The following is a 25,439-nucleotide window of genomic DNA, read 5'->3' as shown; positions in this document are numbered from 1 at the left end:
GAAAGTACAATAATATTCTCAGACTGAATTAATTCTCAGATTCCGATCAGAATTCTAAAGACTTTCTAAACACTTACGGGAAGAAAAAGACCATTTACCGAGTTATCACTGTTGTATCTGTACTTAAGTAGATAGGAATGGACGGATGTATTACATTTAAATAGGGATAGCTTTTACCTATGATTACTGAAACAGTGTTTTGGAAGAGACACCTGAAGGCCTGATAATTTTGATTAATTATAACTGAAAATTACGAGAAATGATCTCATAATATTTTAATCCTCAAACAACCGATTTGTTTTGTGCCGTTATTTATTGCATATTGCGTCATACTGAGTTTTGTCCGTGGTTCCGGCATGGTCGGTTGGTTAAGGCGCTCGACTAGTAATCTGAGTGTCGCGGGTTTGAATCCTCGTCGCACCAAACATGCTCTCCCTTTCAACCGTGGAAGTGTTATAATGTGACGGTCAATCCCACTATTTATTGATAAAATAGTAGCCCAGGCGTTGGCGGTGGGTGGTGATGACTAGCTGCCTTTGCTCTAGTCTTATACCGCTAAATAAGGGACGGCTAGCGCAGATAGCCCTCATATAGCTTGGCGCGAAATTCAAAAAAATTAACAAACAGCTTTGTTTGTTACGAGACTCAGTATATAAAATTGACCAAGAAACTTGAACAAAACCACTTATTTCCGTTGGAAACACGAGACATAATTCATGTAGTTAATTTCCAAGTCCTCTGATGCTAAATGGGACGGTTCACTCAGACCAAAAAGTATAATCAGACTAACCGCAACGCTCCAAGCGGGCAAGTTTGATTGAAAGTAGACGTGCCATTGCTGGTTACTGCAACCATTGCATACACAAACACATAATATGCTCGATACTTATATGAACACAAAGTGGGAGGCATCAATCCTGTATTTAGTTTATATGTTGAATAGACATACTAACTGTCAATTATTGTAACCTTTAATAAACATACTAATTATCAATTATCATAATTCTAATAAACGTGCTAATTATTAATTATAATAACTTTTAATAAACATACTAATTATAAATTGTCATAACTTTTAATAAACGTACTAATTATCAATTATCATAACTTTTAATAAACGTACTAGTTATCAATTATCATAATTCTAATAAACGCACTAATTATTAATTATCATAACTTTTAATAAACATACTAATTATTAATTATCATAACTTTTAATAAACGTACTAATTATTAATTATCATAACTTTAATAAACCTACTAATTATCAATTATCATAATTTTAATAAACGTATTAATTATCAATTATCATAACTTTTAATAAACCTACTAATTATCAATTATCATAACTTTTAATAAACATACTAATTATTAATTATCAAACTTTTAATAAATGCACTAATTATTAATTATCATAACTTTTAATAAACATATTAATTATAAATTGTCATAATTTTTAATAAACATACTAATTTTTAATTATCGTAACTTTTAATAAACATACTAATTATTAATTATCAAACTTTAAATAAACATACTAATTATTAATTATCATAACGTTTAATAAACTTACTAATTAGTAATTATCGTAACTTTTAATAAAAATACTAATTATCAATTGTCATAAGTTTCATTTATTAAATTTTGAAGTTCAATGTTTCTTTCCCCTGAGCCCCCACTAGTACAGCGATAAGTCTACGGATTTACAACGCTAAAATCCGGGGCTCGATTCCCCTCGGTGAGCTCAGCAGATAGCCCAACGTGGCTTTGTTATAAGAAAAACACATGCACTCGTTCTCCTGAATTCTTCAACGGACTTTTCCAGCAGTTCACCTCACCTAGGGAAAGTGTTTATCAAGAGACAGGGAAAGTGTTAATCAAGAGACAGGGAAAGTGTTAATCAAGAGACAGGGAAAGTGTTAATCAAGAGACAGGAAAAGTGTTAATCAAGAGACAGGGAAAGTGTTTATCAAGAGACAGGGAAAGTGTTAATCAAGAGACAGAGTAAATATTTAATTTTGACTTCGTAAAGCAGGTATTACCATAAAATACATGGAATATAAATTTCATGATAGTATCCGTGTTATTATATTCTCAAACAGAGTAAAAGATAGAAACAACTCCTGTGCATCACCATCCTAGTCACTTTCTATATAGATTGTTTGTTTTTTTGAATTTCGCACAAAGCTACTCGAGGGCTATCTGTGCTAGCCATCCATAATTTAGCAGTGTAAGACTAGAGGGAAGGCAGCTAGTCATCACCACCCACCGCCAACTCTTGGGCTACTCTTTTACAAATGAATAGTGGGATTGACCATCACATTATAACACCCCCACGGCTGAAAGGGAGAGCATGTTTGGCGCGACGGGGATGCGAACCCGCGACCCTCAGATTACGAGTAGCACGCCTTAACACACTTGGCCATGACCAGGCCTTTCTCTATAGAAGCGAGACTGTACCGTATCCTAAAAACGTGTAATTTATATATTATTTAAAGCTTTAAGTACCAGCTATGTATTATATTAAATGGTTTACTGTGTAACTAACATTGTATATCGACAAATCTTTCATTGAATTGCTTGTTTGTATCCATAAGTTTTAATGATGTATCTTACTATTGACAAGTATACCTGTTTTATAAACTTTACTAAAAAAAATATTCATTCTAATATATAATAATACTTGGTGCGTTTGTTTGTGCGTTCCTTACAAGCAACTTCGAGCGTCTTCTTCTATTATGTTCAACTGTCATAATATTATTCATGCTCATATTTCGATTCACAGATCTCATAAAATATGGCCGCTCATTTAGACTAACCCACCTTAAATAGTGAAGCGTACATAAATATTAGGTTATTTGATAGGTTGTCGTTAAATATGAACGTAAACAAAGAACTATCTCTGCACACCAACTTTATCAAAATACGATTTTGTTAGGGTTTAAAGCCTGCAATGTTGCTACTGAGCAACTGGGAAGGGTGGCTATTTCACATGTTGATATGACCTCACGTCAGAAAAGTGAAAAGAAAACTTCTGTAGTTGTAGGGGATAAACTCTCGAACAAAACAAAAACGCGTGGATAAACATGTGTCTTGATAAGGGCTAACAGTTTACATTTGATTACACTTCTTGAGTGGCCCTTATTAAAGATTTCGGGTCTTTGATTAAGTGCAATGTCGACGGTTACTTTGCTGATTTTTATCACTAAATCACTAGAGGACTATCTTCGCTTGTCATCTCTAATTTTTAAGAGATAGACTAGAGGGAAATCAGCTAGATAACGCCATCCACTGCCAATTTTTGAGCTGCCTTAAACGAATAACGGGATTTGACTTCACCCTTACAACGCACCAAATAAATTTCATATGCAGTCAGGTATACTAATCGCTAGGCCCGCCTCCATAATAGTAATACTAATTTTAGTTAAATTTAGATATATGATTCATATGATATTAGGTGTATTCTGACAAACATAGTCATGGAACCACAAGTAATATCATGGACAAATTAATTAGTAAAATACGTCTGAAGAGTCGATTGAGTCCTGGAGTCCATCGGTAGCTATAGAGTTAAACTGACGATTTTCATAATTACTAACAATAAATACTTTTAAATAGAAACTCCACTGTCTTAACACCGGTGATAATTTTATCTACTACTACAACAGTTGATATCCTCTGTGCTGAGCTTTCTTCTGTTTTTCACAGCCTTGAATCATGAATTGTTCTACAGTGATACATAACTCACGCAGTACTTCGCATTTCAAGGGCACAGACACAGTTTGTAAAGTTAGGAAGGGGTTTCTGTGTTGATAAAAGTTAAAATAAGATGCGTGCGTAGCGATTATTTTATATTAAGGCTGAAGTTCTGGGGAGGTTGAAGCCTCCAAGTCCTTCCTCTCTGCACCCTTGTAATCCCAACATGAACTCGGCCTTAAGTACACTTCTCACTAGACAAGTTACTTTTAGGTCTACTGTAATATCTCTGTCCATTGTTTGTTTCTAACAATAATTTGTATCGTATGAGAACTTCATTTAAATTAACTACTGTTCAGAGAAAATAAGGTTTGTTTTTGTTCACTGATATTACAAGTCGTTTTCTCATTACAACAAACTGTAGGCGGATGTAAAGAGCGTTTACACTTTAGTCAAATAATTTACTTTTCGAGTGCTTCTCTAAGCATTCTTACGAGCTTATGCGATACCAGAATTCCTCAGTGTAGAAACACAAACATGAAAATATGTTTGTTATACATATGCTGGACATGCATGTAAAAGGTATACAAAAAGAAGAAAAACGAATTTCTTCTTGTCACGCGTTATGTGGCAATGACCTGATGAAGATATGTAAGAAACAACTAAAGATACAAAACGCGAAGGATATGTTTTCTTTTGTTTTGAATTTCGCGCAAAGCTACACGAGGACTATCTGCGTTAGCCGTCCCTAATTTAGCAGTATAAGACTAAATGGAAGGCAGCTAGTCATCACCACCCACCGCCAACTCTTGGGCTACTCTTTTACCAACGAATAGTAGGATTGACCGTAACTTTATATTGCCCCCACGGCTGAAAGGGCAAGCATGTTTGGTGCAACGGGGATTCGAACCCGTGACCTTTAGATTACGCGTGAAGCGCCTTAACCGCCTGGCCATACTGTACCGGGTACGCCATCTTGTACCTGATAAGATTAGATAAGTTCTTTAGATATGAATTCCATCTATTAAATACAACTATTATTCTTATGCATGTACAGTAAAACCTCTACAAGCCGGAGATATCAAAACTTTGCAATATCATCTTAATATTTCTCTTATAAAAGACATTCTATATGGTGGAACCTGCTTAACGCGGACGGAAAACTATCATTCACCTATCTCATCTATCAACAAGTAGGAATAGAACCTGAGTAAGGCGGAAAAATGTTTTTGATTAAATATAAAGTTCTTATTTAATTAATAATTTGTTTAAATATTAATAAATTATTGTTTAATTAATAATTTGTTTAAATATTAATAAATTATTGTATAATTAATAATTTGTTTAAATATTAATAAATTATTGTTTAATTAATAATTTGTTTAAATATAAATAAATGCTCGGACATTTTGTTACAGTAATTATTGGTTAAATATATTCTGTTCTTTTTTTCTGTCGTCATTATTTATGTAGTTAAATTAGATGCATGATTTGTAGAAATATATTTGTATTTTAAATTCAAAATTATACTCATTAAATAATTCTCACGAAAAAAAAATAAATTCCCATCTTCCCTAATTTAAAACTTGGGGAAAATTTACTTAATATCCTCATTTTTAAAAGAAATCTATTAAATACCCTCATTTTTTTAAAACTTGTTTGTTATGACAATTCTAGTGAAATCCAAACTTTGATTGAGAAGATTGATGCAGATGATTCTGTGAATGTAGAAAGTTTGTGAACGTTGACAAGAATGTTTTAACAGAAACTGATGAAACTGAGTTAAAATCTATAATAGAATCGCAAGATGGTAACAGTGTGAGAGATTCAGAAGATAAACAAACTGGAAAAGATAGCGAGGAAATAGAAACACCTACTTCATCTCAAGTGTTAAGTTTTACATAACGCTATCAAATTGTGTGCAAAAATGAAGAGGAAAAATGAACTTCATGAAAAGCCTGTAGAATTGGTGTTCTCTTTTAACCACATGAAAAAGCCCATTTAATAAAACTAAACAGTTGAAATTGGACACTTTCTTCAAATAAATTTGATTCAGATTTTGTGTACTTATGTATATTTTGAATGTCTATTTTTGTTCTTATTCTAATAAATATAGCATAAATAGTATAATAACTTTATTCACAAACGTCTTACTTTCCTTGAGTCTGGCCTGGCATGGCCAAGCGCGTAAGGCGCGCGACTCGTAATCCGAGGGCCGCGGGTTCGCGCCCGAGGCGCGCTAAATATGCTCGCCTTCCCAGCCGTGGGGGAATTATAATGTGACGGTCAATCCCACTTTTCGTTAGTAAAAGAGTAGCCCAAGAGTTGGCGGTGGGTGGTGATGACTAGCTGCCTTCCCTCTAGTCTTACACTGCAAAATTAGGGACGGCTAGCACAGATACACCTTGAGTAGCTTTGTGCGAAATTTAAAAAACAACAACCCTTGAGTCAAGCAAGTTTAACGTTCTGCTCAAAAATTATATATAATTAAGGAAATACACGTTCACTGCATAAGCCGGAAGTTTTACTCGGTCCCGTGCGATTCCGCCTTAGACAGGTTTTACTGTACAGTGGTACCTCGGTTCTCGAACTTAATCCGTTCCAGAAGGCTGTTCGAAAGCCGAATCAATTTTTACCATAAGAAATACTGTAAAATAAATTAATCCGTTACAGATCTCCAAAAAGTACGCACCATGAAGCATTTTAAGTAAAAATACTGCTTATTTATACCTGTATGATAATACTTACATGCATAAAGTCAACCACAAAAACTATAAACACAATAAAAAAAACAATAAATGAAAATTTAACTGCACTTTACCTGTGCTGAGGAGAGCTGATGGCGAAAGTGAAAGGTGGTTAACAGCGACAAACGTCTCTTCAGTTGCCAGTGAATATTCAACTTTATGTAATTATTACGTTCGAAACGATAGAACTACTATATAAACTTGTGTTTAAAACAGTCTATGGAAAAACTAAACACCAACAGTCTTAGCAGTAAGTATAATTGAAAAACAACACGTTGCTTTTCCGTATGTTATGATGTAAGTCGTAATATATCCAAACGCAGCACTTAAAACAGCCGTGAAGCCGTAAAACGACGTAAGAGTCACTTCACTACCATTATCAGAGGTGGTCATGTTGAAAGAAGTTTTTAACCATAGTACACAAGAGCTAATACGCAGGATATGCTTGAGTTGCTAATAATCATTGTGTTAGTTTTAATGAAGAATGCACAACTCGAGAAAGACCAACAATCGCATTGAGAATAATAACTATTAATTTCCAATGGCTTTGTTTATTAAGTTCATAGAGCCAGCACCTACCGAAACAAGAAACATTCACTCCTTCCATAAAACGGTAAATCTGAGTGAAGGTCAGTGCTGTATACCTTATTCGTTATATCAATGTCAGGCGACATGTGAAATTGTAATTTTGTTGCCTCTGATTGAGAGAATAATGACGTTAAGCATATCTCAATGTGTTTACACTAGAAGAGTAACAAGGCCAGGCATATCACAGTTTGTTTACACTAGAAGAGTAACAAGGCCAGGCATATCACAGTGTGTTTACACTGGAAGAGTAACAAGGCCAGGCATATCACAGTGTGTTTACACTAGAAGAGTAACAAGGCCAGGCATATCTCAATGTGTTTACACTAGAAGAGTAACAAGGCCAGGCATATCACAGTGTGTTTACACTAGAAGAGTAACAAGGCCAGGCATATCGCAATGTGTTTACACTAGAAGAGTAACAAGGCCAGGCATATCTCAATGTGTTTACACTAGAAGAGTAACAAGGCCAGGCATATCACAGTGTGTTTGCACTAGAAGAGTAACAAGGCCAGGCATATCACAGTGTGTTTACAATGGAAGAATAACGAGGCTATGCATATCTCGATGTGTTTACAATGGAAGAATAACGAGGTCAGGCATATCTCGATGTGTTTACAATGGAAGAATAACGAGGTCAGGCATATCTCGATGTGTTTACAATGGAAGAATAACGAGGCTAGGCATATCTCGATGTGTTTACAATGGAAGAATAACGAGGTCAGGCATATCTCGATGTGTTTACAATGGAAGAATAACGAGGTCAGGCATATCTCGATGTGTTTACAATGGAAGAATAACGAGGCTAGGCATATCTCGATGTGTTTACACTAGAAGAGTAACAAGGCCAGGCATATCACAGTGTGTTTACACTAGAAGAGTAACGAGGCCAGGCATATCTCAATGTGTTTACACTAGAAGAATAACAAGGCCAGGCATATCTCAATGTGTTTACACTAGAAGAGTAACGAGGCCAGGCATATCATAGTGTGTTTACACTAGAAGAGTAACAAGGCCAGGCATATCGCAATGTGTTTACACTAGAAGAGTAACAAGGCCAGGCATATCTCAATGTGTTTACACTAGAAGAGTAACAAGGCCAGGAATATCTCAATGTGTTTACACTAGAAGAGTAACAAGGCCAGGCATATCACAGTGTGTTTGCACTAGAAGAGTAACAAGGCCAGGCATATCACAGTGTGTTTACACTAGAAGAGTAACAAGGCCAGGCATATTACAGTGTGTTTACACTAGAAGAGTAACGAGGCCAGGCATATCACAGTGTGTTTACACTAGAAGAGTAACAAGGCCAGGCAGATCGCAGTGTGTTTACACTAGAAAAGTAACAAGGTCAGGCATATCGCAATGTGTTTACACTAGAAGAGTAACGAGGTCAGGCATATCTCAATGTGTTTACAATGGAAGAATAACGAGGCTAGGCATATCTCGATGTGTTTACAATGGAAGAATAACGAGGTCAGGCATATCTCGATGTGTTTACAATGGAAGAATAACGAGGCTAGGCATATCTCGATGTGTTTACACTAGAAGAGTAACAAGGCCAGGCATATCACGGTGTGTTTACATAAGAAGAGTAACAAGGCCAGGCATATCACAGTGTGTTTACAATGGGAGAGTAACGAGGTCAGGCATATCACAATGTGTTTACACTAGAAGAGTAACAAGGCCAGGCATATCACAGTGTGTTTACAATGGAAGAATAACGAGGCTAGGCATATCTCGATGTGTTTACAATGGAAGAGTAAAAAGGTCAGGCATATCTCTATGTGTTTACACTGGAAGAATAACGAGGCTAGGCATATCTCGATGTGTTTACACTAGAAGAGTAACAAGGCCAGGCATATCACAGTGTGTTTACACTAGAAGAGTAACAAGGCCAGGCATATCACAGTGTGTTTACACTAGAAGAGTAACAAGGCCAGGCATATCACAGTGTGTTTACACTAGAAGAGTAACAAGGCCAGGCATATCACAGAGTGTTTACACTGGAAGAGTAACAAGGCCAGGCATATCACAGTGTGTTTACACTAGAAGAGTAACAAGGCCAGGCATATCTCAATGTGTTTACACTAGAAGAGTAACAAGGCCAGGCATATCACAGTGTGTTTACACTAGAAGAGTAACAAGGCCAGACATATCACAGTGTGTTTACACTAGAAGAGTAACAAGGCCAGGCATATCTCAATGTGTTTACAATGGAAGAATAACGAGGTCAGGCATATCTCGATGTGTTTACAATGGAAGAATAACGAGGTCAGGCATATCTCGATGTGTTTACAATGGAAGAGTAACGAGGCTAGGCATATCTCGATGTGTTTACAATGGAAGAATAACGAGGCTAGGCATATCTCGTTGTGTTTACAATGGAAGAGTAACAAGGTCAGGCATATCTCGATGTGTTTACACTGGAAGAATAACGAGGCTAGGCATATCTCGATGTGTTTACAATGGAAGAATAACGAGGCTAGGCATATCTCGATGTGTTTACACTAGAAGAGTAACAAGGCCAGGCATATCACAGTGTGTTTACACTAGAAGAGTAACAAGGCCAAGCATATCTCGATGTGTTTACACTAGAAGAGTAACGAGGTCAGGCATATATCAATGTGTTTACACTAGAAGCGTAACGAGGCTAGGCATATCTCGATGTGTTTACACTGGAAGAATAACGAGGCTAGGCATATCTCGATGTGTTTACAATGGAAGAATAACAAGGCCAGGCATATCTCGATGTGTTTACACCCGAAGAGTAAGGAAGCCAGCTATATCTGGATGTGTTTACAATGGAAGAGTAACGTGGCTAGGTATATCTCGATGTGTTTACAATGGAAGAATAACGAGGTCAGGCATATCTCGATGTGTTTACAATGGAAGAATAACGAGGTCAGGCATATCTCGATGTGTTTACAATGGAAGAGTAACGAGGCTAGGCATATCTCGATGTGTTTACAATGGAAGAATAACGAGGCTAGGCATATCTCGTTGTGTTTACAATGGAAGAGTAACAAGGTCAGGCATATCTCGATGTGTTTACACTGGAAGAATAACGAGGCTAGGCATATCTCGATGTGTTTACAATGGAAGAATAACGAGGCTAGGCATATCTCGATGTGTTTACACTAGAAGAGTAACAAGGCCAGGCATATCACAGTGTGTTTACACTAGAAGAGTAACAAGGCCAAGCATATCTCAATGTGTTTACACTAGAAGAGTAACGAGGTCAGGCATATCTCAATGTGTTTACACTAGAAGTGTAACGAGGCTAGGCATATCTCGATGTGTTTACACTGGAAGAATAACGAGGCTAGGCATATCTCGATGTGTTTACAATGGAAGAGTAACGAGGCTAGGCATATCTCGATGTGTTTACAATGGAAGAATAACGAGGCTAGGCATATCTCGATGTGTTTACACTAGAAGAGTAACGAGGTCAGGCATATATCAATGTGTTTACACTAGAAGCGTAACGAGGCTAGGCATATCTCGATGTGTTTACACTGGAAGAATAACGAGGCTAGGCATATCTCGATGTGTTTACAATGGAAGAATAACAAGGCCAGGCATATCTCGATGTGTTTACACCCGAAGAGTAAGGAAGCCAGCTATATCTGGATGTGTTTACAATGGAAGAGTAACGTGGCTAGGTATATCTCGATGTGTTTACAATGGAAGAATAACGAGGTCAGGCATATCTCGATGTGTTTACACCCGAAGAGTAAGGAAGCCAGCTATATCTGGATGTGTTTACAATGGAAGAGTAACGTGGCTAGGTATATCTCGATGTATTTAAAATGGGAGAGTAGCGAAGCTAGGCCTAAATTTTTAGAGTTTTTTGTTTCTACATCAACGCAAAAACCAAACATGTATCAAACACGTTTTCATGAAACCGCACATTCAAGTACATTCAATTACACATTGACAACAACTCAAATATTTAAAAGTATTGATATTGTAAAAACAAAACCCAGCAACAAACAAACGTGTTCTCAAATCACGTGGTACACCTTTTGTTGGCATTCTGTGTGCACGTGAAAGTAACCCAAGAAAGTGTGGAAACTGAATGTTATGAAAACTATCTCAAGGTTTTCTAAACCTGATTGTTTGTCTGCTCATGCTGCAAACACGACAAATATTTATATATATACAATTACGTAGTTAGTTATTCAGTTTTTTTTAGATTTCAAAAATTGTTTCTTACCAATTTCTTCTTTGTTCGAAACATTTTCTGGTCGATATTGATCAACAGGTCTCCAATTTCACTACTATAAAAGAGTGAATCACTAATACACAACGAAATTTGGGTTCCATAATTTGAATAATGTCTGTTTTATTTTAAAAAAAAGCAAACAACCTATGAAATATTTTAATGTTATTGGAAAATCGTTTTTAAGACCTATATAATTGTAGTAGTTACTTAGAAGAACCACTTTTTAAATATCTGTGTAAGAGTCCTTGTAAGTGAAAGAGTTCGAAAAGTTGTAATGATAAACCTTGTTTTATTGTTGTTGTCTGTTCCAACATATAAAAGTTCGAGTGAGTGAGGTAGAAGAAAAAGTTCTAATGATAAACTTTGTTTATTATTGTTGTTTGTCCTAGCATGTAAGAGAGGTGTACAAACATAATATATATATATACATACACACACATATATTGAAACACAAACAATGTTGAACGTTTTGTCTCAGTTGTCAACTCTTCACAGAATACCATTGTATAAATCGGCTATTAAAGTTTAATAAATACCCTCTTTCTTTACGCTGATTGTCTTATTGATATGAACCTTAAATACTTTGTCACGCAAACTTAATTAATTCGTTCCTAAGCATTGTTATCACGTCTTTCTTCTTTATGTAAGGTTTGGAGCGAGGCCGTAAAGAGGACATTGCATCTTTTTTTAATAAAATTATGAGTCAACGAACTTACACACACACCTGCTAAACATATCAACAACTATAGGCTATATTAAAAAAAGATAAGTGTTGTTTGGAAAATGGTGAAAAATAGCCCACTGATAATAGGGTATTTTTTATTCATAACTTAGATCTATATTATTACCTCACAACAGGAACAGAATTTCAATAAAAATATTTGTGTAATTACAACATTTCCATTGTAAGTTTAGCCGAAGAATTTACTACAGCGTATTAGTTTCAGGCCAGTGTGTCACGTGTCTGATGTAGGGAAAGTACACGTTGTGTAACATTCCCATTTATGGATCCAGACCCGAACTAACTTACACTATCTCATTTATTTAATTCAATAATAAAACTAACAAAAATAACAAACAAATACTACTCTTGCATGAGCTACATTATAATAATTTTAGATAATTTGCTCGAATCTTAAAACAACAACAACAACATATATATGAACGTATTTAAATAGTTGTTGGAATCGTATTTAAATACTGCATTTGTATAGAAACCAAAAAGTCATGTGCTCAAAACTTCTTATTTCTGGAATGTTTTACACTAACCACGTTTTCTTATGAAACATGTGGTAGATTTTATTTATGTATGGGTCTTTTTACGATTTATATAAAAATAGTCTTTGAGGCTATTGCTGATGAGATCCAACACTTAGGGTTCTTAATGTTACAGAGATATGAGCTTTAGTTTCGTATAAACTCCTTTGCCATATCAGAGTAAATGTGATATTATGTTCTAATACAAAATGTTCCAGGTTCCACGTTATAATTAATTAAACAGCCCCCCCAACTGCAAAAAATGGTTGTTGTTCATGTTTGAAATGGTTCATTATATTTCTGATTTATCTTCGTTCTCTGTGTAACACAAAGCTTAATACGATCATAGCGATCCTAAAAGTCAGACTTAAAGACTTGTGACAATCTCTTTTATGCAGAGTATGTATTATGATCCCACAAGATCTATTTTATAAAATGAGGTCACAATATTACACAAGTTACTCTACCAGTTCTATTCACTTACATATATTTTACTTCAAGTTTTTATTTCGCGGACATTGAATCAAACCACTGTGGTAGTAGAGTCTTGCAGCCTTATTTTGAACCCTGGAAATTTCGTTGTTATCTCTGAACCATTACGGCAGATAACCCTCGAGTAATTTTGCACAAAATCTAACAAACAAAGTATAATCTATTTGTACACCAAATTGCTTGTGGCTTCTGGTTTTGTTGGTACAAGGACTCTAATAAAAAATGAGACTCCCACAAAAAAAAAGTTGTAAACAAAAAGAGTATTACCATTGTAGTTAATACCACTAATTACCGCTAGGGTTTCTTACGTATCTTGTGTAGGAAATAAAGAATTTCGCTGACTATTTTCAGTCGGTTCTTTGCAATGAGTATTGTTTATTAAGTGTAGTTTTTAGTATCAGTTTCAACGGTCGTCTATCTTAAGTTCAAAGTTGTTTTACAAAATTCTAACTATTAGTTTATATATATATGTAAAAAGGGCTGGTTTGAGTTGAGAAAATTTTTATGTAGAGGAGCAAACAACGTTTTGACCTTCACCGGTCATCGTCAGGTTCACAAAGAAAGAAATGACCAAAGAAGGTCGAAACGTTGTTCTCTCCTCTACATAAAAATTTTCTCAACCCAAACCAGTCGTTTTTACATATATATTTTTCTCCACAAGTGGGTTCTCTAGTTATCACTGATTATTAATTTACACATGTATATGTATACTCTCAAATGAACAAACAATAGATGACTGATAGCACGCTACATCGACAGGAAACAATTAAACAAAGTTCCAATTAAACCTGTAGTTGTATCTCTACACTGTCCAGATCCTATCTATTTGTCTGTAATACAGATAATAGCGAGTTCACTGTTCTTAAAGAATAGTAAAGACACTTTGAGTAAATTGGCTAAGTTGGTGGATTAGATTATATGTATTAGTTATACATATATATATAGTTCAGAATAAACGCATTGTCAAAACTTGTACCATGTTTTCTACAATAAGTATCGTTGTGCTTACAAATCATTATTTGTTCATTTACCACTGTACGACATAATGTGCTTCTCTACATAAGTACAATATAAATTATTTTAGTACAATAAAGTGGTCACAGTTTCATTATCCAAATCATGTTTAAGTTCATCATGATCCATAGTAATGTGGTGTTACAATCAAAGGCTACAAGAAACTAAGTGACAGTTTTTGTTTGAATCTCACATTGTGATCTAAGGAGGACATACACTTGTACTCTTTGACTAATTGATTCACATCAAGTTTGATGGTAATACATGATGTTATAATATAAACCTGAAAATCAAATATCAAACAGTGTAAGCTGTGAAATATCAAATTTTATTGTTTAGACTTTATACCACACTTTGCATTAACTTAACACACTTTTTTTCTGATATAACTTTTGTAAGTTGTTACAAACAATATCATACGGGCAGTCTTTTTAAATAATGGACCGGGCGGGCTTAATGGTTATCATGTTGACACTGTGAATCCGAGGATTACTAGTTCGCGATCCATTGAACCAAAAACGTGATATGCATTTTGAAGCGTTTAACACGCTGTAACAGCAATGATAAACTTTACTATTCTGGTTATTGTGGGTACTGTAAAATAGCTGCCTTTCATGTTGCTTATCACTTCAAAAATAGGAACGGCTATACATAGGTACGTGTAAGTTGTTTAATGAATATAAGGGCAAAACGATTTTAAGGATTATTTGTTTACTTAACACGTCAAAAGAGTTTATTTTAATAACTAAACAATCTTTGAAACTTAACTGTTTGTTTTCTGCATCATTCAAATGTTCAAAATCTAACTTATAAAGCGACAATGCAATAAGTTCCAAAGCTGGTTGTGTTAATATTTGACTTTATTCCACAATTAAAAACTTAATGTCAACTTCCTACTGATTCGTGTGTCAAGATAAAAATATTTGGGTTGTAACTCCTACCTTTTAACGATTTAACTACTTTTGTTACTTCATACCCTGTAAAAGTTGGCCTAAACCCTGCTTTTGTAATGTAACGTCACTGTTTGAAACCAAGTAACGTGGGAAACAAAGAGGGTGTAGTCTTCTGTTGTACGATTATATACTGGTGGTTTTTAAGATTTTGAAGCATTTTTGTACGTTTAAGTTTGTCTCCGAAAAATAAAAAAATACCAATAAAGTTGGCTCTTAAAATATTTTTTAGCACTAAGTAGGAAAAAGACTTATGTCAAAGCACATTTCATTCGTATTTAATACAAAATGTCAATAAGCTACACAAAGTAGCCCTCATTTTCATCCACTCTTTTAATTCACACGTGCTGTTTATTGACTCAAACGTTCCCACGAGTTCTGTATCCAAACATTTTAAGTATGTACAGGAATCTGCTGAGAAGTTTATTCATTCGATGAAAACGATCACCGTCCTAAAGCGTGCTGGTGAAATACCATTATCACATATCTTATAAAACATATGTAACTCATATAGCTAAATACGATTATCACATAACTTATAAAACAGAAAACTCATATAGCTAAATACCATTATCACATATCTTATGAAACAGAAAACTCTGATAGCTAAATACCATTATCACATATCTTATAAAACAGAAAACTCTGATAGCTAAATACCATTATCACATATCTTATGAAACAGAATACTCTGATAGCTAAATACCATTATCACATATCTTATCAAACAGAAAACTCTGATAGCTAAATACCATTATTACATATCTTATAAAACAGAAAACTCTGATAGCTAAATATCATTATCACATATATTATAAAACAGAAAACTCATATAGCTAAATACCATTATCACATATTTTATGAAACAGAATACTCTGATAGCTAAATACCATTATCACGTATTTTATAAAACAGAAAACTCTGATAGCTAAATACCATTATCACATATCTTATAAAACAGAAAACTCTGATAGCTAAATACCATTATCACATATTTTATAAAACAGAAAACTCTGATAGCTAAATACCATTATAACATATCTTATAAAACAGAAAACTCTGATAGCTAAATACCATTATCACATATCTTATAAAACAGAAAACTCATATAGCTAAATACCATTATCACATACCTTATGAAACAGAATACTCTGATAGCTAAATACCATTATCACATATATTATAAAACAGAAAACTCATATAGCTAAATACCATTATCACATATCTTGTAAAACAGAAAACTCTGATAGGTAAATACCATTATCACATGTCTTATAAAACAGAAAACTCTGATAGCTAAATACCATTATCACATATCTTATGAAACAGAAAACTCTGATAGCTAAATACCATTATCACATATCTTGTAAAACAGAAAACTCTGATAGGTAAATACCATTATCACATATCTTATAAAACAGAAAACTCTGATAGCTAAATACCATTATAACATATCTTATAAAACAGAAAACTCTGATAGCTAAATACCATTATCACATATCTTATAAAACAGAAAACTCATATAACTAAATACCATTATCACATATCTTATAAAACAGAAAACTCTGATAGCTAAATACCATTATCACATATCTTATGAAACAGAATACTCTGATAGCTAAATACCATTATCACATATCTTGTAAAACAGAAAACTCTGATAGGTAAATACCATTATCACATATCTTATAAAACAGAAAACTCTGATAGCTAAATACCATTATCACATACCTTATGAAACAGAATACTCTGATAGCTAAATACCATTATCACATATTTTATAAAACAGAAAACTCATATAGCTAAATACCATTATCACATATCTTATGAAACAGAATACTCTGATAGCTAAATACCATTATCACATATTTTATAAAACAGAATACTCTCATAGCTAAATACCATTATCACATATCTTATAAAACAGAAAACTCATATCGCTAAATACCATTATCACATATCTTATAAAACAGAAAACTCTGATAGCTAAATACCATTATAACATATCTTATAAAACAGAAAGCTCTGATAGCTAAATACCATTATCACATATCTTATAAAACAGAAAACTCTGATAGCTAAATACCATTATCACATATCTTATAAAACAGAAAACTCTGATAGCTAAATACCATTATCACATATCTTATGAAACAGAATACTCTGATAGCTAAATACCATTATCACATATCTTATCAAACAGAAAACTCTGATAGCTAAATACCATTATTACATATCTTATAAAACAGAAAACTCTGATAGCTAAATATCATTATCACATATATTATAAAACAGAAAACTCATATAGCTAAATACCATTATCACATATTTTATGAAACAGAATACTCTGATAGCTAAATACCATTATCACGTATTTTATAAAACAGAAAACTCTGATAGCTAAATACCATTATCACATATCTTATAAAACAGAAAACTCTGATAGCTAAATACCATTATCACATATTTTATAAAACAGAAAACTCTGATAGCTAAATACCATTATAACATATCTTATAAAACAGAAAACTCTGATAGCTAAATACCATTATCACATATCTTATAAAACAGAAAACTCATATAGCTAAATACCATTATCACATACCTTATGAAACAGAATACTCTGATAGCTAAATACCATTATCACATATTTTATAAAACAGAAAACTCATATAGCTAAATACCATTATCACATATCTTGTAAAACAGAAAACTCTGATAGGTAAATACCATTATCACATGTCTTATAAAACAGAAAACTCTGATAGCTAAATACCATTATCACATATCTTATGAAACAGAAAACTCTGATAGCTAAATACCATTATCACATATCTTGTAAAACAGAAAACTCTGATAGGTAAATACCATTATCACATATCTTATAAAACAGAAAACTCTGATAGCTAAATACCATTATAACATATCTTATAAAACAGAAAACTCTGATAGCTAAATACCATTATCACATATCTTATAAAACAGAAAACTCATATAACTAAATACCATTATCACATATCTTATAAAACAGAAAACTCTGATAGCTAAATACCATTATCACATATCTTATGAAACAGAATACTCTGATAGCTAAATACCATTATCACATATCTTGTAAAACAGAAAACTCTGATAGGTAAATACCATTATCACATATCTTATAAAACAGAAAACTCTGATAGCTAAATACCATTATCACATACCTTATGAAACAGAATACTCTGATAGCTAAATACCATTATCACATATTTTATAAAACAGAAAACTCATATAGCTAAATACCATTATCACATATCTTATGAAACAGAATACTCTGATAGCTAAATACCATTATCACATATTTTATAAAACAGAATACTCTCATAGCTAAATACCATTATCACATATCTTATAAAACAGAAAACTCATATCGCTAAATACCATTATCACATATCTTATAAAACAGAAAACTCTGATAGCTAAATACCATTATAACATATCTTATAAAACAGAAAACTCTGATAGCTAAATACCATTATCACATATCTTATAAAACAGAAAACTCTGATAGCTAAATACCATTATCACATATCTTGTAAAACAGAAAACTCTAATAGGTAAATACCATTATCACATATCTTATAAAACAGAAAACTCTGATAGCTAAATACCATTATCACATATCTTGTAAAACAGAAAACTCTGATAGCTAAATACCATTATCACATATCTTATAAAACAGAATACTCTGATAGCTAAATACCATTATCACATATTTTATAAAAAGAAAACTCATATAGCTAAATACCATTATCACATATCTTGTAAAACAGAAAACTCTGATAGCTAAATACCATTATCACATATTTTATGAAACAGAAAACTCATATAGCTAAATACCATTATCACATATCTTGTAAAACAGAAAACTCTGATAGGTAAATACCATTATCACATATCTTGTAAAACAGAAAACTCTGATAGGTAAATACCATTATCACATATCTTATAAAACAAAAAACTCTGATAGCTAAATACCATTATAACATATCTTATAAAACAGAAAACTCTGATAGCTAAACACCATTATCACATATCTTATAAAACAGAAAACTCTGATAGCTAAATACCATTATCACATATCTTATGAAACAGAATACTCTGATAGCTAAATACCATTATCACATATCTTGTAAAACAGAAAACTCTGATAGCTAAATACCATTATCACATATCTTATAAAACAGAAAACTCTGATAGCTAAATACCATTATCACATATCTTATGAAACAGAAAACTCTGATAGCTAAATACCATTATCACATATCTTGTAAAACAGAAAACTCTGATAGGTAAATACCATTATCACATATCTTATAAAACAGAAAACTCTGATAGCTAAATACCATTATAACATATCTTATAAAACAGAAAACTCTGATAGCTAAATACCATTATCACATATCTTATAAAACAGAAAACTCATATAACTAAATACCATTATCACATATCTTATAAAACAGAAAACTCTGATAGCTAAATACCATTATCACATATCTTATGAAACAGAATACTCTGATAGCTAAATACCATTATCACATATCTTGTAAAACAGAAAACTCTGATAGGTAAATACCATTATCACATATCTTATAAAACAGAAAACTCTGATAGCTAAATACCATTATCACATATCTTATGAAACAGAATACTCTGATAGCTAAATACCATTATCACATATCTTGTAAAACAGAAAACTCTGATAGCTAAATACCATTATCACATATCTTGTAAAACAGAAAACTCAGATAGCTAAATACCATTATCACATATCTTATAAAACAGAAAACTCATATAACTAAATACCATTATCACATATCTTATAAAACAGAAAACTCATATAACTAAATACCATTATCACATATCTTATAAAACAGAAAACTCTGATAGCTAAATACCATTATCACATATCTTATGAAACAGAATACTCTGATAGCTAAATACCATTATCACATATCTTGTAAAACAGAAAACTCTAAAAGGTAAATACCATTATCACATATCTTATAAAACAGAAAACTCTGATAGCTAAATACCATTATCACATATCTTATGAAACAGAAAACTCTGATAGCTAAATACCATTATCACATATCTTATAAAACAGAAAACTCATATAACTAAATACCATTATCACATATCTTATAAAACAGAAAACTCTGATAGCTAAATACCATTATCACATATCTTATGAAACAGAATACTCTGATAGCTAAATACCATTATCACATATCTTGTAAAACAGAAAACTCTGATAGGTAAATACCATTATCACATATCTTATAAAACAGAAAACTCTGATAGCTAAATACCATTATCACATATCTTATGAAACAGAATACTCTGATAGCTAAATACCATTATCACATATTTTATAAAACAGAAAACTCATATAGCTAAATACCATTATCACATATATTATAAAACAGAAAACTCATATAGCTAAATACCATTATCACATATTTTATGAAACAGAATACTCTGATAGCTAAATACCATTATCACGTATTTTATAAAACAGAAAACTCTGATAGCTAAATACCATTATCACATATCTTATAAAACAGAAAACTCTGATAGCTAAATACCATTATCACATATTTTATAAAACAGAAAACTCTGATAGCTAAATACCATTATAACATATCTTATAAAACAGAAAACTCTGATAGCTAAATACCATTATCACATATCTTATAAAACAGAAAACTCATATAGCTAAATACCATTATCACATACCTTATGAAACAGAATACTCTGATAGCTAAATACCATTATCACATATTTTATAAAACAGAAAACTCATATAGCTAAATACCATTATCACATATCTTGTAAAACAGAAAACTCTGATAGGTAAATACCATTATCACATGTCTTATAAAACAGAAAACTCTGATAGCTAAATACCATTATCACATATCTTATGAAACAGAAAACTCTGATAGCTAAATACCATTATCACATATCTTGTAAAACAGAAAACTCTGATAGGTAAATACCATTATCACATATCTTATAAAACAGAAAACTCTGATAGCTAAATACCATTATAACATATCTTATAAAACAGAAAACTCTGATAGCTAAATACCATTATCACATATCTTATAAAACAGAAAACTCATATAACTAAATACCATTATCACATATCTTATAAAACAGAAAACTCTGATAGCTAAATACCATTATCACATATCTTATGAAACAGAATACTCTGATAGCTAAATACCATTATCACATATCTTGTAAAACAGAAAACTCTGATAGGTAAATACCATTATCACATATCTTATAAAACAGAAAACTCTGATAGCTAAATACCATTATCACATACCTTATGAAACAGAATACTCTGATAGCTAAATACCATTATCACATATTTTATAAAACAGAAAACTCATATAGCTAAATACCATTATCACATATCTTATGAAACAGAATACTCTGATAGCTAAATACCATTATCACATATTTTATAAAACAGAATACTCTCATAGCTAAATACCATTATCACATATCTTATAAAACAGAAAACTCATATCGCTAAATACCATTATCACATATCTTATAAAACAGAAAACTCTGATAGCTAAATACCATTATAACATATCTTATAAAACAGAAAACTCTGATAGCTAAATACCATTATCACATATCTTATAAAACAGAAAACTCTGATAGCTAAATACCATTATCACATATCTTGTAAAACAGAAAACTCTAATAGGTAAATACCATTATCACATATCTTATAAAACAGAAAACTCTGATAGCTAAATACCATTATCACATATCTTGTAAAACAGAAAACTCTGATAGCTAAATACCATTATCACATATCTTATAAAACAGAATACTCTGATAGCTAAATACCATTATCACATATTTTATAAAAAAGAAAACTCATATAGCTAAATACCATTATCACATATCTTGTAAAACAGAAAACTCTGATAGCTAAATACCATTATCACATATTTTATGAAACAGAAAACTCATATAGCTAAATACCATTATCACATATCTTGTAAAACAGAAAACTCTGATAGGTAAATACCATTATCACATATCTTGTAAAACAGAAAACTCTGATAGGTAAATACCATTATCACATATCTTATAAAACAAAAAACTCTGATAGCTAAATACCATTATAACATATCTTATAAAACAGAAAACTCTGATAGCTAAACACCATTATCACATATCTTATAAAACAGAAAACTCTGATAGCTAAATACCATTATCACATATCTTATGAAACAGAATACTCTGATAGCTAAATACCATTATCACATATCTTGTAAAACAGAAAACTCTGATAGCTAAATACCATTATCACATATCTTATAAAACAGAAAACTCTGATAGCTAAATACCATTATCACATATCTTATGAAACAGAAAACTCTGATAGCTAAATACCATTATCACATATCTTGTAAAACAGAAAACTCTGATAGGTAAATACCATTATCACATATCTTATAAAACAGAAAACTCTGATAGCTAAATACCATTATAACATATCTTATAAAACAGAAAACTCTGATAGCTAAATACCATTATCACATATCTTATAAAACAGAAAACTCATATAACTAAATACCATTATCACATATCTTATAAAACAGAAAACTCTGATAGCTAAATACCATTATCACATATCTTATGAAACAGAATACTCTGATAGCTAAATACCATTATCACATATCTTGTAAAACAGAAAACTCTGATAGGTAAATACCATTATCACATATCTTATAAAACAGAAAACTCTGATAGCTAAATACCATTATCACATATCTTATGAAACAGAATACTCTGATAGCTAAATACCATTATCACATATCTTGTAAAACAGAAAACTCTGATAGCTAAATACCATTATCACATATCTTGTAAAACAGAAAACTCAGATAGCTAAATACCATTATCACATATCTTATAAAACAGAAAACTCATATAACTAAATACCATTATCACATATCTTATAAAACAGAAAACTCATATAACTAAATACCATTATCACATATCTTATAAAACAGAAAACTCTGATAGCTAAATACCATTATCACATATCTTATGAAACAGAATACTCTGATAGCTAAATACCATTATCACATATCTTGTAAAACAGAAAACTCTAAAAGGTAAATACCATTATCACATATCTTATAAAACAGAAAACTCTGATAGCTAAATACCATTATCACATATCTTATGAAACAGAAAACTCTGATAGCTAAATACCATTATCACATATCTTATAAAACAGAAAACTCATATAACTAAATACCATTATCACATATCTTATAAAACAGAAAACTCTGATAGCTAAATACCATTATCACATATCTTATGAAACAGAATACTCTGATAGCTAAATACCATTATCACATATCTTGTAAAACAGAAAACTCTGATAGGTAAATACCATTATCACATATCTTATAAAACAGAAAACTCTGATAGCTAAATACCATTATCACATATCTTATGAAACAGAATACTCTGATAGCTAAATACCATTATCACATATTTTATAAAACAGAAAACTCATATAGCTAAATACCATTATCACATATCTTATAAAACAGAAAACTCTGATAGCTAAATACCATTATCACATATCTTATGAAACAGAATACTCTGATAGCTAAATGCCATTATCACATATTTTATAAAACAGAAAACTCATATAGCTAAATACCATTATCACATATCTTATAAAACAGAAAACTCTGATAGCTAAATACCATTATCACATATCTTATGAAACAGAATACTCTGATAGCTAACTACCATTATCACATATTTTATAAAACAGAATACTCTCATAGCTAAATACCATTATCACATATCTTATAAAACAGAAAACTCATATCGCTAAATACCATTATCACATATCTTATAAAACGAAAAATCTGATAGCTAAATACCATTATAACATATCTTGTAAAACAGAAAACTCTGATAGCTAAATACCATTATCACATATCTTATAAAACAGAAAACTCTGATAGCTAAATACCATTATCACATATCTTATGAAACAGAATACTCTGATAGCTAAATACCATTATCACATATCTTGTAAAACAGAAAACTCTGATAGCTAAATACCATTATCACATATCTTATAAAACAGAATACTCTGATAGCTAAATACCATTATCACATATTTTATAAAACAGAAAACTCATATAGCTAAATACCATTATCACATATCTCGTAAAACAGAAAACTCTGATAGCTAAATACCATTATCACATATTTTATAAAACAGAAAACTCATATAGCTAAATACCATTATCACATATCTTATAAAACAGAAAACTCTGATAGCTAAATACCATTATCACATATCTTATGAAACAGAATACTCTGATAGCTAAATACCATTATCACATATCTTGTAAAACAGAAAACTCTGATAGCTAAATACCATTATCACATATTTTATAAAACAGAAAACTCTGATAGCTAAATACCATTATCACATATCTTATGAAACAGAATACTCTGATAGCTAAATGCCATTATCACATATTTTATAAAACAGAAAACTCATATAGCTAAATACCATTATCACATATCTTATAAAACAAAAAACTCTGATAGCTAAATACCATTATCACATATCTTATGAAACAGAATACTCTGATAGCTAAATACCATTATCACATATCTTGTAAAACAGAAAACTCTGATAGCTAAATACCATTATCACATATCTTGTAAAACAGAAAACTCAGATAGCTAAATACCATTATCACATATCTTATAAAACAGAAAACTCATATAACTAAATACCATTATCACATATCTTATAAAACAGAAAACTCATATAACTAAATACCATTATCACATATCTTATAAAACAGAAAACTCTGATAGCTAAATACCATTATCACATATCTTATGAAACAGAATACTCTGATAGCTAAATACCATTATCACATATCTTGTAAAACAGAAAACTCTAAAAGGTAAATACCATTATCACATATCTTATAAAACAGAAAACTCTGATAGCTAAATACCATTATCACATATCTTATGAAACAGAAAACTCTGATAGCTAAATACCATTATCACATATCTTATAAAACAGAAAACTCATATAACTAAATACCATTATCACATATCTTATAAAACAGAAAACTCTGATAGCTAAATACCATTATCACATATCTTATGAAACAGAATACTCTGATAGCTAAATACCATTATCACATATCTTGTAAAACAGAAAACTCTGATAGCTAAATACCATTATCACATATCTTATAAAACAGAAAACTCTGATAGCTAAATACCATTATCACATATCTTATTAAACAGAAAACTCTGATAGCTAAATACCATTATCACATATCTTGTAAAACAGAAAACTCTGATAGGTAAATACCATTATCACATATC

This window comes from Tachypleus tridentatus, chromosome 7 (genome assembly GCF_004210375.1).
Source record: "Tachypleus tridentatus isolate NWPU-2018 chromosome 7, ASM421037v1, whole genome shotgun sequence".
Classification (NCBI taxonomy): Eukaryota; Metazoa; Arthropoda; class Merostomata; order Xiphosura; family Limulidae; genus Tachypleus; species Tachypleus tridentatus.
Note: the sequence above shows the minus strand (reverse complement) of the source record.